Raw genomic sequence first — 18,922 nt, 5'->3', positions numbered from 1 at the left:
CAAGAGTATTTTGTGGTTTTCTCTTCAACAAAAGATAATCTGCCCAAAAGTGGCTACAATCAGTCTTAAACTTAGGTTTTCAGAGTGCCCAAAACGACATAAGTAATTGCAAATAGGTCCTTGAATTAAAAAGAAATTGCAAATAAGAAACACGCAGCGACCTCCGCAGGTCGCTCCAGCACGTCGCTCTGGCCCTTGGGAGCGACCTCGAATGGTCGCTGCGAGGGGTCGCTCCGGGGTATTTTCTTCGTCTTCGAGTCGTGTAAAGCCGAGCGACTTGGAGTGGTCGCTCTAGCTTTGGTCGTCAAGGTCGCTCCGGCTGGAGCGAGGTCTCACAGCGACCTTTGCAGGTCGCTCCAGCCTCTTCTCGTCCAATCATCCTCCTTTTCACATCTTTTGAGCTCCAAATGCATCCCAATGTCTCCAAAAGCTCCATAAGATGCTCCAATACCTGATAAGGACTCATGTATGCAAAATGCAACCTAAACAAGGCTAGAATCTAACCTACATGATGAAAATGCATGAAAAGGAATGGGTGAAACAATGCAATTATGCAAGACATCAACTCCCCCAAACTTGTTCTTTTACTTGTCCACAAGTGAACTTTCTAGAACTCATTGAGAAAGAGGATGCAATGGTGGGAGCTCATAGCCAAAAGAAACACACATAGGACTAGATTTTACTCAAAGTCCAAAAATAGCACACTCTCTTATTGCACTCTAGCTTCTCAAGGCCTATCCATACTGCTATGCCTCTACACAAGTTACAATGCTCATCCATCAACAAGCTCTTTAGACCAACTCTCACATTCATTTATACAACACAAAAGGTGAATACTTGTAAATGGAGACATGATCTCAATCATTTGGCTTGGTAAGAGTGAAAATGGTCTAATGTGAAGCAAGAGGGGTTTCAAATGCATCTTTCATGGTTACTAACTCTCAAGAAAAGGAGCAAGAACATTATGCAAAATTTATCTAAGAAAAGGAGCAATTCATGCATACAATGACTTGTTCTTATCATTCTACCCTTTTTCTTTTCATCATCCCCAAACCCAAAGATACCACTTTCATCACTCACCCAATGAACACTCTTCTTTTTCTTATCTTAACCAACTAGGGATATTTTTTTTTTTTACTAACTCTTTTTTTTTTCTTTCCCCCATTCTTTTCATGTTTCTTTTCTTTTGACTTTTAAGGGGATTCTATTTATACACTCTAGAATTTTTTCTTTCTTTTTTTTTATCCCTAGTGGTTTTCTTTTCTTTACTCACTTTTTTTTTTGGTTCACTTCCTTCACTTTTCTCTCACACCCCAATCCCAAGATCAAAATCAAGCTTACAAACCCAACAACCATCCTAAGTGCTAGCTCAAATGAGGTCCTAGTGCTAGCCAAGGATAAGAACAAACCATTGTCGCTCCTAATACTCTCAAGATTTTGCACATGACAAGCTTTCACAAAAAGGCCTCACTCAAGCAAATCAACAATGGCTTCAATGAATGGTAAGGGTTAAAGGGTATGAGAGTGCCATTTGGATTAACAAGAGGATAATGAATGAAATAAGATAACCCAAATGTGTATGAGATCCATGACTAAGTATGCAAGTGCCCATATGCAAGAGAGATTAAGTTCATTACATTCAAGTTCAGTTTGGAGTTGGTTTTCAAGAACAATGTCAATATCAAGCAAGCAACACGTTTCAAGAAGAGCTTTCAAGGCTCGAAACATACAAGGCTTTTTCAAGAGGTGCATTATCAATTCAAGCGCGAAGTGGTGTTCTTTCCAAGGCATTTTAAATCATTGCTCCCAATGCAAGTGAAATGCAACCTATATGCTCTAGACTCTCCTAAAAGGTGCAAGTGAATACAGTCTAAATGAAATGCCTTTTTCTTTTCTTTTTATATATATATATATATATATTTTTTATGAATATAAATAAGAATGCAATGCATGAGACTCTTAGACATGAAAGCAAACATGATCAAATACATGGTACCTCCCCCAAACTTAATTCACACAGTCTCTGTGTTGTTAAGTCGAAAGAGATACCCAAAAGAAATCTAAATGCAAGAAAAAAAAATGGTATATACAAGGGAAGAAGTGCGGGTTACCTTCTATGGGTGGTGAGTGGAGTCAGATGGGCCAGCGCCATCATCTGGTGGGAAGTAGGTGTAGTAGCCTCCAGCTGAACTGTAGTCTCCGTACCAGTGCTGACTCTGAACCTCCTCAACCTCTATGTCGTCATCTGAAGATGCCAAGGATGGAGATTTGTTTCCTGAGGATGAGGGTTCGATGGGAGGGTTCCTGTCTAGGCGCCGCTGCTGTCTCTCAGTGCGGGGGAAGCTGAGGGTAGCAGGATGAGGTGGACGCCGGGGCTGTGGAGCGTCCGGGAATTCAAAGTCTGCTCTGCTGCATCCTGCTATACCTCCCCTCGTCAGCACATCAACCATCTTCCTCAAGATCTTGGATGTGAACTTGGCCTGCTGCTTCACCGTCTGGCTAAGCGCCTTGCACTTGGTCTTTAACTTCTCAATTGTCCTGTCCTGAGCCTTGTTCCATCGCTGCAGCCGGCCTATGTGCTCATGAGCATCACGAAGAGCACCATGTGGAAGAACCCCGTTGTAGGGTGGGAAGGAGTAGTGATATTAGGACTTTTCAGGTCCCTATCAAATGTTGTAGTGTAAAAGATTGTCGAACCAATCCTAAGTGATTCTAAAGCAAAGGGAATGCAAGACCATGCTTAATCTAAGTGCAATCAGGTTTTCAATGATGATATGAACTAGAACTATGCTAAAGTGCAATAAAGAAACAAGCTTTCAATCAATCTTGGACAATAGGACTCATGGGGCTAGGCATTTGACTTTAAATGATTAAGATCCAATCTAAGGATGACAAACTTTCAATCAATAACTTCCTTAAGTCTAGAACACTGAAATAAGCAAGCTCTATGGTCAAGAAGAATGCTCATTTGCTTTAATCAACTAGACATCAAAGGTCTTTGAGCCTAAAAGATCTAAGCAATCATTAAGGATGAGTCTACTAACTATCTAAACTCCCTTAACACAATGGTCTTTGTGTAAGGTAAGTTTAGAGCAAGCTCTACTTGGTTCAGACATTTCATCAAACACCTTGTGGGTGGGAAATGTCTAGAGCTCTAGAATAAAGAGGCCAACATTAATCTAGCATTAAGAGAAGTAGACAAGCAAGGAAACAAGAGATCTAACACTAAGCACCCTTAGATCTTCACTTAATCACTCTAATCACCCTAACCCATGAATCCAAAAGGTAACTACTCACTAATAGACATGAATAACCCAAAACCCATGGATGATTGAAGGTTAATCATGCTTAGTGGTCAAGATTGATTAATAATCACAAGAGATAGAGATGAAAAGAAGCTCAAGATTAAGTCCTTCACCAAAATAGCTAATGTGATTACAAAGAAAACAAGATATCCCTCAAAATTAGGTCTAAAGGGTATTTATAGAAGTCTAAAAACGAGTTGGGTCAACCCAACAAACCTGGGTCAACCCAATTAAAAAAAACAGTCTTTTTCGCCCGTAGCGACCTTGCATCCCGCTACAGTGGTCGCTACGTGCGCTCGGGAGCCCTCCTAGCGACATGCTCTGGTCGCTACGGCTCTGGTCGCTACAGGGTTGATATGCCTCCAGTAGATTGATCATAACTCCTTCAATACAGATCCAAATGACTTGAAACCACCTCCATTAGAAAGCTAACTCAATTTACTTTGTCTTCCCAAAATTTGAGCTTCAAAAGATATCTTTAAGGCCTTCATCCATGTTCATCTTTCACCCTTTTGACTCAAAACCCCTCAAATGTCTCCAAAGTCACCAACAAGCATCTCCAATATCTGATAGAGACAAATGTAATGCAATGCAACCTAAATGCACTCTAAATGCATGCAAAGGAACAATATAAGGACTAGAATGAAGCTTAAAAACATGTAAATACACAAGATATCAACTCCCCCACACTAGCCCTTTACTTGTCCACAAGTAAACTTTCAAAAAACTAATGTAGAGAGGTTTGAAGGTGGGAGCACATAAGCAAAAGAAACACTTAGAGCACTCAACTTGACATCCTACAGAAACATAGCAAATAGCATGAGCAAACTCTCTTATTATACTCTAGCTTCTCTAGGCCTATCAATACTCTTATACCTTTACACAAGATGCAATACTCATCAACCAACAAGTCTTCTTAACCAGCCCTCACATTGATTCACACACACACACACATAAGGTGAATTCTCACAAATGGGCACATGATCTTAATCATTTGGTTAGGTGATCAAATGGTCTAATATGGATGAAAAGGAGGGTTCAATGCATCATTTTAAGGTGGTAATCACTCAAGAATCAAGGAGCTTGATCATTATGCAAAATTTATCTAAGACTAGAAGCAATTCATGCATACATAGATCCATTCTCATCATTCTACCCTTTTCCTAAGTGATCAAAAATTCTACCCTTTTCATCCCCATCCCATAACCAAAATAGCATTCACTCACATCACTCACCCAATGAACAACTCTTTTTTTTTTTTCTTTTGACTCAACCAACTAGGGGCTTTTATTCACTTTTTACAACACTTAACTCTAACTCTTTCTCTTTTCCTTTCCCCACAATCTTATTGATTCTTTTCTCTTTTTTTTTTTTTTTTTTTTTCTTTCCTTTTTTTTTATTTTTCTTTTGGGGGAAAGTTCCATTAGACACAATCTAGAGCTTTCTTTTCTTTTCTTTGGTCCCTAGGGTTTTCCTTTTCTTTTGACACTCTTTTGTTCATCTTTCTCATCTTTCTCACTTCCCAAACCCAAGATATCAACCTTTAGAATACACAAACCCACTCACCATCCTAGATGCTAGCTCAAAGGAAGTTCTTATGCTAGCAAGAGATGAGAACAAATCTATGTCGCCTCCAATACTCTCAAGATTTTGCACATGACAAGCTATCAAAAGAGGCCTCACTCATGCAAATCAATATAGGCTTCAAAGAATGGTAAGGGTTTTAGGGTAAGGGAGTGCCATTTGGGTTAACAAAGAGTGGTTCAATGGAAAAGATAACCCAAATGTGTATGAGATCCATGATCAAGTATGCAAATGCCCATATGCAAGAGAGATTAAGTTCATTTAACTCAAGATTCAGGTTAGAGCTGGTTTCGAGAACAATGCCAATATCAAGCAAGCAAACATGTTTCAAGAAGAGTTTTCAAGGCACGAAGCATGCAAGGCTTTCAAGAGATGCTTAAGCTACTTGATATGTTTAGCTAGGGTGTCAAATTCAGTGCAAACAAGTGTTCTTTACAAGGCATTATCAACAGCTTCTCCATATGCAAGTGAATGCAACATATATGATCTAGACTCAATCCTAAGAATGCAAGTGATGCAACTACATGATTATATATGCACTTTTCAAAAAAAATTTATTTTTATGGTTTTTCTATGCATTTTGAATGTACAATGCAATGCATGAGACGCATAATCAACAAAGCAAACATGATCAAATACTTGGTACCTCCCCCACACTTAAATCACACAGTCTCTGTGTGAGTGAGAGAGAAGGAGATACCGAAAATATGATAAAGGTAATGGTATGTACAAAGAAGGGTTGGAGTGATACCTCAAGTGGAGATTGGAGTATGGCAGTGGGTGTCTAGGGCTTCTGCAAGGAGCTGGCATGATTCATAGCGACTAGAGGAGACTGCTACGGGATGTCTACCATAAGGCTTGTGTGCTTCACCGCCTTTCTTCTTTCCTCTAGTGCTATACTCAACCTGGAAACCTCAACCACACTTATTAAACATCTTAAAATAAATAAAGAGAAAGAATATATAAAATGGATAAACATGGGAATTCCTCCCAAGTGAGCTTGTTTTAAGTCACTAGCTTGACTACCTTTTCCCTTGGCTAGTGAGAAGGAGGATCCTTCCCACCTTCCAGAGTGATGGTGAGGACTTGAGAGAGAAGCTCTTGAAGCTTGATTGGATCATCTTGGAACTGTGGAGTGATGATGGCCCTTGCACTTGAGAATGGCTTAGACCTTCCCTTGCACTTGATCTTATACTCAATAGCTCCATCCTTGAGCTTCATTGGATGAAGAGTGAGGGTGTGAGGAGTCTTCTCAAGAGGTGGAGGGTGAGATTCCTTCACAATCTTTTTCTTGCCATGGGAGGCCTTTGTGGCTTCACTCACCTCCTCCTTTTGAGCACTTTCCAAGTGCTCATCACACTTCTCCTTAGGGGACTCTTCACCAAGAACCTCTTTCTCAATACCACTCAGCTCAGTCTTTGTCTTCTCAATGGGGGATGCTCCACAAGTTATTGTGCCACAATACTCAGGTTTCAACTTAGGTGATTGAAGAGGATAGGAGACAGCTTTGTTCACATTTAGGAGTGTGACTTTGTTGTTGGCAAAGTCTATGCAAGCTCCCACTGTTGTGAGGAATGGAGTGCCAAGGATCAATGGGACTATCTTCCCAGTTGCCATCTCCAAAACAGTGAGGTCTATAGGGATGGTGCATGCTCCAAGCTGCAAAGGGAAATCCTTGATGATACCAATTGGGGTTGTGGAAGAGGAATCCCCAAATTGGAGCATAGATGTGTCTTGTAGCATGTGCTCAATCCCTAGACTCTTCATCACCTCAAGTGAGATCACATTCACACTTGCACCAGAATCCACTAGAGCATCATCAAAGTTAAGCTTTCCAAGGGAACAAGGCAAAGTGAACATCCCTTGGTGTCCTAGTTTAGGGAGGGACTTGGGTGGGATTGGTGGATCAAGCTTGAGTGTAGAGATGTCCAGGAGCTCTGCTACTTCAGCTTGGTGGTCTAGAATGTCTTTGATGAGCATCATCTGGACATGAGCAGCTTGCATGTTGTGAATCTCTGGAAGCCTTACTCCAATATCACTCAAGTCTTTTCTGAATTTGGAGACCACCTTCTTTTGAGCTTTGGTGAGGAATCTCTCTGGAAAAGGGAGCTTGTCATAGGGGGATAGCTCAACCTCAGTGTCTTCCTGCTTCACCACATTCAGCCTCTTATCAGATCTTCTCTCAACTGGTTTCTCAGCCTTGTGCTCTCTGCTCTGCTCAACCTTTGCTGCAACTATCCTGTCAGCTTCTTGCACAATCTTGGACTCAGCTGTTGCAACAACCACATGCTCAACCTGTTCAATTTCAGTTCCAAACACCAATCTTTCAATCTCATCTACCTCTCTCTTGTAGTTGGCGACCTGAGAAGTGTCACTAGAGAGAAGAACATTGCAATGTTCTCTTGGGTTTGCCTCTGCTTTCCCTGGTAGAGTTCCCTGTTGGCGATTGGAGTTGGAACTCATAGAGGCAAACTGATTCTCCAAAGCTTTGAACTTGTTGTTGAGCTCATTGTAGCTCCCATCAATCTTTGAGTGGATGTTCTTCAACTCATAACCAATTTGCTTCTCACTTCTTGACTGAGCTTCAAGTAGTTGCTTGAACATTGATTCCACACTTGTGTCTTGAGCCTGATGTTGAGAAGAACTTCCTTGGGCTTGAGTAGACTGGTTTCCTTTGTTGGAGAAACCAGGAGGAGGGTTTTGCTGAGGTTGATGGCTTCCTTGCTGGTTGTTCCTAGGCTGGTAACCACCTTGTTGGTTGTTGGAATAAGGTCTTTGCTGGTAGTTGTTGTACTGAAAGTTGGGCTCCTTCCTGTACCAAGTACCATTGTTGTTGATGAAGCATAACTCCTCTTGCCCTTCCAAACCATCAACTTCATTCACCTTAGGAGGAACCTCTTGACTAGGATCACCAACAAAGCTAACCTGCTCCTTCTTGGATTGGTTTGAAAGAACCAAGTCCAACTTGTCTTGCAAAGACTTGATATCTTTCCTTGTCTGCTGGTCATCCCCTCTGTTGGCTCTATCATACTCCTCATTGTAGACTGAATCACTCTTTGCCATGTTCTCCACCAGCTCTTCTGCATCCTGCTCAGTTCTGCCCAGGAAGAAACCATTGCTAGCTGTGTCAAGCCTGTTTCTGCAAGATGGGAGAACTCCCCTGTAGAAGGTACTAAGCAAGCTTTCCTTGGTGAAACCATGATGAGGACATTGAGTAATGTAGCTGTTGAATCGTTCCCATGCTTCACCAAAACCTTCAAGATTCCTCTGTTGAAACCCTGAAATCTCATTCCTAAGCTTCGCAGTTCGTGAGTTAGAGAAGAATTTGGTGAGGAAGGCTTCTTTGCACTCATCCCATGTCCGGATGCTATCTCTTGAGAGACCCTTCTCCCATGTGTGAGCTTTATCTCCCAAAGAGAATGGAAACAGTCTAAGCTTCAATGCATCTTCAGAAACACCATTGATCTTGATGGTGCCACACAGCTGATCAAAGTTGTCCAAGTGATCTAGAGGATCTTCCAAAGCAAGCCCATGGTACTTGTTGCTTTGGATCATGTTGATCAAGCTTGACTTGATCTCAAAGTTGTTGTTCTCCACAGCTGGTGCTCTAATGCCAGCCCTATTTCCATGGATGTTAGGCTGATCATGGGCACCAATTGCTCTAGCTTGGCGATGTGGATGTCGTGGTCCAAGGTTGGCAGCTCCTTGACCATTTCCCTCTTGGGCAGCTCCTAAAGGGATCTCTCCATCTCGATTCTGGTTCTGATGGTGAGCCATATCAAAACCCAATCTGTTGAAATGAGCCTGTTGCTCCTCTTCTCTCCTTCTTCTTGTGTTCTCTCTTTCCAAAGCCCGGATGTCTGGTACTAGAGGAGTGAGGTTTGTAGTCCCTCTACTTCTCAAGTTCATACACCTGAAATGAAAAAGAAAAAGGAAAAAGCAGAGCCAATATCACAATAATAAGAAAAATGACTTAGTCTCAAGCAAATGACTAAATCCCAATGTCAAAATCACAATAGAACTTGGCAACGGCGCCAATTTGATATTAGGACTTTTCAGGTCCCTATCAAATGTTGTAGTGTAAAAGATTGTCGAACCAATCCTAAGTGATTCTAAAGCAAAGGGAATGCAAGACCATGCTTAATCTAAGTGCAATCAGGTTTTCAATGATGATATGAACTAGAACTATGCTAAAGTGCAATAAAGAAACAAGCTTTCAATCAATCTTGGACAATAGGACTCATGGGGCTAGGCATTTGACTTTAAATGATTAAGATCCAATCTAAGGATGACAAACTTTCAATCAATAACTTCCTTAAGTCTAGAACACTGAAATAAGCAAGCTCTATGGTCAAGAAGAATGCTCATTTGCTTTAATCAACTAGACATCAAAGGTCTTTGAGCCTAAAAGATCTAAGCAATCATTAAGGATGAGTCTACTAACTATCTAAACTCCCTTAACACAATGGTCTTTGTGTAAGGTAAGTTTAGAGCAAGCTCTACTTGGTTCAGACATTTCATCAAACACCTTGTGGGTGGGAAATGTCTAGAGCTCTAGAATAAAGAGGCCAACATTAATCTAGCATTAAGAGAAGTAGACAAGCAAGGAAACAAGAGATCTAACACTAAGCACCCTTAGATCTTCACTTAATCACTCTAATCACCCTAACCCATGAATCCAAAAGGTAACTACTCACTAATAGACATGAATAACCCAAAACCCATGGATGATTGAAGGTTAATCATGCTTAGTGGTCAAGATTGATTAATAATCACAAGAGATAGAGATGAAAAGAAGCTCAAGATTAAGTCCTTCACCAAAATAGCTAATGTGATTACAAAGAAAACAAGATATCCCTCAAAATTAGGTCTAAAGGGTATTTATAGAAGTCTAAAAACGAGTTGGGTCAACCCAACAAACCTGGGTCAACCCAATTAAAAAAAACAGTCTTTTTCGCCCGTAGCGACCTTGCATCCCGCTACAGTGGTCGCTACGTGCGCTCGGGAGCCCTCCTAGCGACATGCTCTGGTCGCTACGGCTCTGGTCGCTACAGGGTTGATATGCCTCCAGTAGATTGATCATAACTCCTTCAATACAGATCCAAATGACTTGAAACCACCTCCATTAGAAAGCTAACTCAATTTACTTTGTCTTCCCAAAATTTGAGCTTCAAAAGATATCTTTAAGGCCTTCATCCATGTTCATCTTTCACCCTTTTGACTCAAAACCCCTCAAATGTCTCCAAAGTCACCAACAAGCATCTCCAATATCTGATAGAGACAAATGTAATGCAATGCAACCTAAATGCACTCTAAATGCATGCAAAGGAACAATATAAGGACTAGAATGAAGCTTAAAAACATGTAAATACACAAGATATCAAGTAGCGTGGTTGACCATAGACGGGAGGAGAAGCCGCCTTAGCAGGTCTCTCTGGCTCAGTCTCTCTCGACTCCCTTGGTTGCCAAGGTTGACCTAGTTCAACAACGGGATCGAGAGTCCCGTGTTCCCCAAGGAAGTCTGTCGGAGAAGGTCAAAGCTGATGACTCCGGGGATGATCAAGCTCGTCAGGTCCATGTTCGGGAGGAGTACCTCAGCTTTCCTTCCGTCCAAGCGATAGTGGTAGACGTAGCTGCCCTGGTACATCCCACTGAAGTAGGTGGCTATCTTCAAGTAGGCTCCATCAATGAGTTTGGGACCAACTCCACCTCTTCCTAAGTTGATGTGCTGAGCCTGTAGGAGAGGTGTGATCATCCCTCCAATCCCTATCTTTGGTTCTTTATCCCCTGTGGTCCAAGCCCAGTCTCTGTAGTGCTCAAGACGACTCACAAAGAATCCTACCATCCCAAATTTGGCGTAGATGTCTGTGCTGGGGAGTGGTAGCTGTCCCGGAGTAGTGTAGGGACTGATAGCAGGGCAGATAAGGCGGAGATCTTCCTCAGTGACGTTACCATGCTGTTTCCGTGGGTAGAAGAGGTGTACAAGCAGTCGGTGGAGGTAGCGCACTGTAGGGTGTCGGATGCGAGAGTTCTTGTCAGCGTCGGTCCTGTGGTTGATTCCAGTAATCAATTCCCGGACGCTCCACAGCCCCGGCGTCCACCTCATCATCTATGTTGATGGCCACCCCCTCACCTAGTTTCTCAGCATCCTTGGTGAGAGTTCTAGGAGGTAACTCCTTACCACTCCTAAGTGTGATAGCTTTGGCATCCTTGGGATTCTGCTCAGGTTTTCCAGGTAGAGAGCCTTGTTGGCGATTTTGCTGAGTGTTCATGGAAGCAAATTGGTTCTCCAAAGCTCTAAACTTGTTGTTGAGATCATTGTAGCTCCCATCAATCTTGTTGTGAAGATTTTTCAGCTCATAACTAACATGCTTCTCACTTCTAGTCTGTGACTCCAAGATTTTTTTTCAGAAGTGCATCAGTGCTGCTCTCTTGGTAGGCCTGGGCGTTTGGGTACCCGTTGGCGTTCGGATCGGGTTTTTCGGATTTTCGGGTTTTCGGATTTACGCTCCTAGGTCCCATAGTAAAATTTCATTAGTACGGGTCGGGTTCGGATAATAACACTTCAGGTTCGGTTAAAAATTATATTACATCGTAAAACCCATAAAGTAATCATATATCATTTGGATTCGGGTTATATCGGTTCGGTTCGGATATAACCAAAGTAAAAAAAACAAAAACTTAAAGAAAAACATAAAGAAAAACAATTAAATTAATAAAAATTAATCTATCACACATAAAATTGCTAAAATAACAATAAAATGTGAAATCAAACATGAAAACAAACATTATTTGTAAACAATATACATTATATTATAGAGAGTAGACTTGTTATTCCAATGAACAAATTATAAATTACTTATTTATAACTAATTGTGTACTTAAAATATTTTTAATATTGTTAATATTTAGTATTATATATCATATTACCACAAATATTAAATTTAATAACTAAAATACTTATATATATATATATATATATATATATATATATATATATATATATATTTCAAAATATTTATATTAACTATTAGTTTCGGGTTTTTCGGGTTACCGTTCGGGTTCGGTTAATAACACTTCGGGTTTGGATATTTTTTATACCACCCTACAAGATCCATTCGGGTATTTTTACATTTCGGATCGGATAACGGATCGGGTTTTTCGGTTCGGGTTCGATTCGGATTTTGGGTTCCGGATTTTATGCCCAGGCCTATCTCTTGGGGTGTAGAGCTAGATGGAGCAGGCTGCTGTTGAGAAGAGGGCTGCCCTTGGTTGGAAAAACCAGGAGGAGGGTTTTGCTTTTGCTGATAGCCACCTTGCTGGTTGTTCCTAGGCTGATATCCATTCTGCTGGTTGTTAGAATAAGGTCTCTGCTGATAGTTGTTGTACTGAAAGTTTGGCTCCTTCTTGTACCAAGTACCATTGTTGTTGATAAAACACAGCTCTTCCTGACCTTCCAGACCATCAACCTCATTGACAGCAGCTGGTATCTCGTGCTGTGGGTTACCAACAAAGTTCATCTGAGCTTGAGAAGCTTTATCAGCAATGAGGATGTCAATCTTGTCCTGCAAAGCCTTTATCTCTTTTCTTGTCTGCTTGTCTGCGGACCTATCAGCTCTGTCATGATCCCCACTGTAGACAGCATCACTCTTGACCATGTTTTCAACAAGTTTCCCTGCCTCTTCTTCTGTTCTGTCCAAAAAGTTCCCATTACTTGCAGTATCCAATCTTGCTCTGTACTCAGGTAAGGCCCCTCTGTAGAATGTGCTAAGCAAACTTCCCTTGTTGAAACCGTGGTGTGGGCACTGAGCTAGGTAGCCATTGAACCTTTCCCATGCTTCACTGAATCCTTCCAAGTTCTTCTGCTTGAATCCGGAAATCTCATTCCTGTAGTCAGCTGTCTTGGAAGTAGAGAAAAATTTCTCTAGGAAAGCTTTCTTGCAGTCATCCCAAGTGGTGATGGAGCTGCTTGGCAGAGACTTCTCCCACTGACGTGCCTTGTCCCCCAAAGAAAAAGGGAAAAGCTTGAGCTTGAAAGCATCCTCTAATACACCATTGGTTTTGGATAGACCATAATATCTATCAAAACTGTCCAAGTGGTCGAATGGGTTCTCTGCAGCCAGGCTATGAAACTTGTTGTTCTCAATCTGGTTCAGCAACCCTGACTTGATCTCAAAGTTGTTTGCTGCCACAGCTGGTGCTCTGATTCCTAACAGGTGGCCATGGTTAGTTGGACGGTCATAGGCACCAATAGGTCAAGCTGGTGGGGCGTTTTCGCCGCCATTCGCTTGTGGGTCAGCCATTTCAATGTTCGGATCCTGTATGTGAGCCTGTTGCTCCTCTTCTCTCCTTTTTCTAGCACACTCCCTCTATAAAGCTCGGATGTCTGCTGCTCGTGGAACTAGGTTTGTTGGACCCCTGCTCCTCGAGTTCATACACCTGCAGATCAAAAGGGAATCGAAAAAGGAGAATCAGTAATCAGCAAAGTGAAAATGATTTAGTCTCAAACAAGCTACTAAATCTCAATGTTCAAATCTACTCAAATCTACTCAGAATTTGGCAACGGCGCCAATTTGATGTTAGGAGTTTTTGAGGCTCCTAAGTCAAATGATAGTAAAATGGAAGTAATATGTCGAACCAGTTCTAAGAGATTTCAAGCACTAAGAATGCAAACACTTACTTAATCTAAATGCAACAATAATTTAAAATGATTTCAGTAACAATGACTAATTATGATGACAAGAACTAACTAAGGCGCAGTAAATGAATGACTTGCTTAAATATGATAAAAGAGAACCCATGGGCATAGGAATATGATTTCGGGTGATCAAGTATCAAACAAGGATGACAAATGATGAATCAAACAAATGACCTTAAGCCTAAACACGATCCTAAGCAAGCTCTATATCTAGATGAATGCTCATTTGCTAACACATCTTAAACATCAAATCTCTTTGGCTGAATGATATGAAAGCAATCAGTAAGAACAGGTTTATTAGCTATCCTAACACTCTTAACAACAAATATCTTTGGCAAGATGCATTGAGAGCCTAGCAGAGTTGTCTCAGACATTTCAACAAACACCTTTTGGGTGGGAAATGTCTAGAGATCAACTTTCGAATGATCAGATCGAAAGAGGCAATAAGAACACTCTACTAGCAAGGCTTGAGATTGATCTACACTAAAAACATCCTTGATCTAACCTAATCACCCTAGTCTCCCTAACCCATGAATTCAAAAGGGAACTACTCACTAATCTTCATGTTAAACCTTAAACCCATACTGGATTTCAGATTAAACATGTAGATGAACACAGGAAATCAATAAGAAATCAATAACAAGAGAACAATGAATCCAAAAGATGAACTTTCCAAGAGTATTTTGTGGTTTTTTCTTCAACAAAAGATAATCTGCCCAAAAGTGGCTACAATTAGTCTTAAACTTAGGTTTTCAGAGTGCCCAAAACGACATAAGTAATTGCAAATAGGTCCTTGAATTAAAAAGAAATTGCAAATAAGAAACACGCAGCGACCTCCGCAGGTCGCTCCAGCACGTCGCTCTGGCCCTTGGGAGCGACCTCGGATGGTCGCTGCGAGGGGTCGCTCCGGGGTATTTTCTTCGTCTTCGAGTCGTGTAAAGCCGAGCGACTTGGAGTGGTCGCTCTAGCTTTGGTCGTCAAGGTCGTTCCGGCTGGAGCGAGGTCTCACAGCGACCTCTGCAGGTCGCTCCAGCCTTTTCTCGTCCAATCATCCTCCTTTTCACATCTTTTGAGCTCCAAATGCATCCCAATGTCTCCAAAAGCTCCTTAAGATGCTCAAATACCTGATAAGGACTCATGTATGCAAAATGCAACCTAAACAAGGCTAGAATCTAACCTACATGATGAAAATGCATGAAAAGGAATGGGTGAAACAATGCAATTATGCAAGACATCAAATAAAAAGTCAATAAATTTTGCATTGAAATTATAAAGCAACTCTTATTTTTGAAACAAAAAATTTGCTCTAAAACGACATCTAATTCGAAACGGAAGGATATATGTTTTCTTTAAAGGATATTTGCTTTATGTTGATGATAATTGATGTTCTCCATTATAATGTAGTTAACTTCTGAGGTATATCGTATCAGTTTGTGAAGTGTTACATGGACTATTCAAGACTTATATACAAGGGTGAAACCAGTGCATGGACAATGGGAGTACGTGATATTATTGGTGTGTGTTAGGTGTTGGTGTATTTGGTGAAGTATATTTTTTTTTGGTGTAATTGGTGAAGTATATTATTGGTGTATTTGATATTATTGGTGAAGTATATTTGTAACTATATTTAGAGATTTAGACGATTGACTTTTACATTCATGGAAGTTTAGTTCAGAGATAGGTTATCATGATAAAATTAGTCTAGAGGAGTTTCTTTAACTAAAAAATAATTTAGCTGAAAGACTTCATATTATAGAATAGAGCCGTAATTCAAAAGGATTGTTGTGGTAGTTTTTACTCGTTTGTGAATTGATTATTAACTGTTTTCTTATTCTAATGGATTCAAAATTTAGACGATTACATACAATGATTAAAAACGATTATTGTTTACGAACACTTAGTGTGTCGTTTACAGAGCCGTCCCTTCTATAAAGCTCATGAAGCTTAAGCTTCAGGCCACCAATTATTTACAAAAAATCAGGGCCACATCCTTAAAAATGATTAGTTTTCAAATGGTTAGAGAAACATAAATATATTTTCTTATTCTAAGTTTGAGTCTTGTTTTCAATATTGTAGTGGTTTTTGCTGTCTTTTTAAAAGGTTCATTGTCATTTTAGTTTAGCATTTTATTGATGACTTCTAAACTGATACATAATTTATATTTTTAAGAAATCATCTTATATATATATGTGTGTGTGTTTAAACTTAAACATATGTTTACAAAAAAAATTATGTAGACATAGGCCACAAATTGTTAAAATATGCTTCAGGCCACTGAATAAATTGGGACGGCACTGGTCGTTTATTTTCTTTTTTTTTTTTCCGCCTCACCCACGTTACAGTATAGACGTTTGTAACAGATAAGTGTAATTAAGCACATGTAATCCGTCGTCGGATTGTCGACATAGTTATTTTATAATTTGTAATAGTTGATAATTCAGATAAAAAAACCTTTTATGGTGTTCTTTGTTCCAATTAAATTTACCTGTTGTAAATGAAAAAGGGTCTTGAATATGTAGATGACATAATCATAACAAGCAAAAAGAAAAAAAGTTACTTGAGGCTGATCTTATATCGGTGTCGCTTGCCAAACCCATAAGAAACAAAATAGGTAGAGGGGCCAAGGTTTTTGAAACGATCCTTGGCTCATCCAGTCATCCTCCTTTGAAACCAACCAAACCCACCAAAACTAAAACATGGTCATTGAATATTTACAATCGAACACCAAGTGATAATGACAATCACATCATTCTTTTCCTATCTCCCTCTCCAATGGCCCCTCTTTGTAAGGACCAAAAGCTTTAGTCGATTCTCTGTATACATCATCCGTCACCTCTACCGAAAGGAGAAAGAGATATCAAAGAATTCTTCTTATAGAGACAACCAAATTGATTCATAGAATGAGTTTGAAATGGGATCATCACTAAAACACTTTCTTTGGCTTGTTTCTTTTCCTTTTAGACATAGACCAAACCATTAAAAACGAAACCCTCTTTTTCAAAGATAAGTGAAAGAAACTAGAACCATTTGCTTAACATCTCTCTCATTTCATTCCCTTTGGATGCCTTTTCTTCAAGAAAAGAAAAAAGAAAAGAAAAGAAAAATGTAACATCAAATATGAATAAGACATTATAGTGGGTGTGGTCCAGAAATCATATGATTTATCTTTATATATTTCCTTTGTTTACGTCTTATCATATGATCATATAACCTCATTGCCATTTTAAAGCCACCTATTTTTCATGTCTCCAACGTTACGTCGTGTTTTTTTTATGAGTTCTAACTTCTAGCCATTTTCCTGAAACAACCAACACTTTGTCTTTCCACATAGTCTCTTACAATACAGTTTATTAAAATAAACTTTTGTTGGAAGAAATGGAACTTTAAAATATTCTTATACAGTATATATGGATAATATTTTATGCGATACAATGATACTAGGAGTTTTCCTACGCCATGCGCAGATATAAAAATTTTAAAAATATTTTTACATAAACAAATTTTCAATTTTCAGTACTTAAATTTAAATTTTATTAGTTAAACAGTAAAACCATAATGTAATTTTTCTAGTTTGATTTATTCAAGTTTACTTTGACTTTTTAATTTTATTTTATTTAAATTGTAATAATAACAATTAAAAATTTATACAGTTATTTTATTCATATTATATTTTATTCAGTTAACTTTTATTTTAAATTAGTTCTAATAAATATATACATTAATCTAAATAACATATATAAGTTGATAAATATATAATATAACTATATTTATTTTGATAATAAAAATATGATTCATAAATTGATGGGAAAATTCGTAATTATTATCTATATATATATATATATATAATTATATTATTTTAATAGATATAGAAAAGTTATTAGTATTACTTTTCTAAAATTTTACCAAAATGGATACTTGTAAAAAAATAATATTTTTGATATAAATTTATTAGTTATTATTATATTATGAAACTTTGCCAAAAATATGAATCCGTATATAGAAAATAGTCATTACCATATTTAAGAAATTTTAGCGAAAACATAAATCTTAATATAGAAAATTTTACATGTCACAATTAGATCGATGTCATGTCATATTTCTTTTAAGTTATGTCATTTTTTTTTGTTGAAAGTAATTATAGTAATGACACATGTACAAATCATTTCTCAAATATAGTCTAAAGGATTAGAAATAGATTTACTTTATATAAATCTTAACTGTTAATAATACTAGCTCAGAACTTTGTGGTCTTCAGAGCCGTCCCTTCTATAAAGCTCATGAAGCTTAAGCTTCAGGACACCAATTATTTACAAAAAATCAGGGCCACATCCTTAAAATGATTAGTTTTCAAATGGTTAGAGAAACATAAATATATTTTTTCTTATTCTAAGTTTGAGTCTTGTTTTCAATATTGTAGTGGTTTTTGCTGTCTTTTTAAAAGGTTCATTGTCATTTTAGTTTAGCATTTTATTGATGACTTCTAAACTGATACATAATTTATATTTTTAAGAAATCATCTTATATATATATAATATATATATATATATATATATATAATATATATATATTATATATATGTGTGTGTTTAAACTTTAAACATATGTTTACAAAAAAATTATGTAGACATAGGCCACAAATTGTTAAAATATGCTTCAGGCCACTGAATAAATTGGGACGGCACTGGTGGTCTTGGTATGATATTATCTTGGATACGCTGTCTTTTCTTGGAATACTTGAAGAGACGTGGTGACTGAAAGGTCAAGAGTTTGTTAGGTCTTTTGGATGGTGGATGGACTTCACTTTTGAGCTATGACTGCTGAGAGTTTGTTTATGATATTCCTGAGACATATGGTTTCATGGTTGCTAGTTTAGGATAGAATCACAGAAGATTTACCTCTTTTTAGTATGATATAGAACACGTTTACCACTTGAGAATAAATGAGACAGTATCGTCGCAAAATTAGTTTGCACCAAAAAAGTTTATAAATGCTTATAATGTCTAAACTAAGAACTCTAATCCAAACCAAAGTGGTTTAAAGAAAATTTAATCATATTTCTAATTAGTTTAAGAAAACCAAACTGGTTTTTAATGGATTTAGAAAGCCCAAATTAGTGTTAATAGACTTATATAAATCATAAAACCAAATACACTTAAATGGATCAATATGGTCTTGGCTAATTTTTTTGGATCAATCATAAATCAAGCTGGTTTGTCCTTCTACTTTATAGACCGATAAAAGTTTTTTCCGACCAACTTCTTGTTGGGCTTATTCCACTTCAAATCCGATCCAACCAAATTGTTCTCAAGCCCATTTGATTGATGAAAATGCTCTAG

General features: G+C 38.5%; 2 non-coding genes across 2 annotated transcripts; both read left to right on the top strand.

Moving 5' to 3' along the window:
- Positions 1-8,082: 8,082 nt before the first annotated feature.
- On the top strand, positions 8,083-8,189 carry LOC130508929 (small nucleolar RNA R71). Its single transcript, XR_008943113.1, has one exon. It is a non-coding gene; the product is annotated as a small nucleolar RNA R71 (small nucleolar RNA).
- Positions 8,190-12,677: 4,488 nt separating this feature from the next.
- Positions 12,678-12,785, top strand: LOC130508806 (small nucleolar RNA R71). The gene has a single exon (XR_008942986.1). It is a non-coding gene; the product is annotated as a small nucleolar RNA R71 (small nucleolar RNA).
- Positions 12,786-18,922: the final 6,137 nt, after the last annotated feature.

This window comes from Raphanus sativus, chromosome 2 (assembly GCF_000801105.2).
Source record: "Raphanus sativus cultivar WK10039 chromosome 2, ASM80110v3, whole genome shotgun sequence".
Lineage (NCBI taxonomy): Eukaryota > Viridiplantae > Streptophyta > Magnoliopsida > Brassicales > Brassicaceae > Raphanus > Raphanus sativus.
The sequence above is the reverse complement of the archived record's forward strand: the minus strand, read 5'-3'. Positions and strand labels throughout refer to the sequence as shown.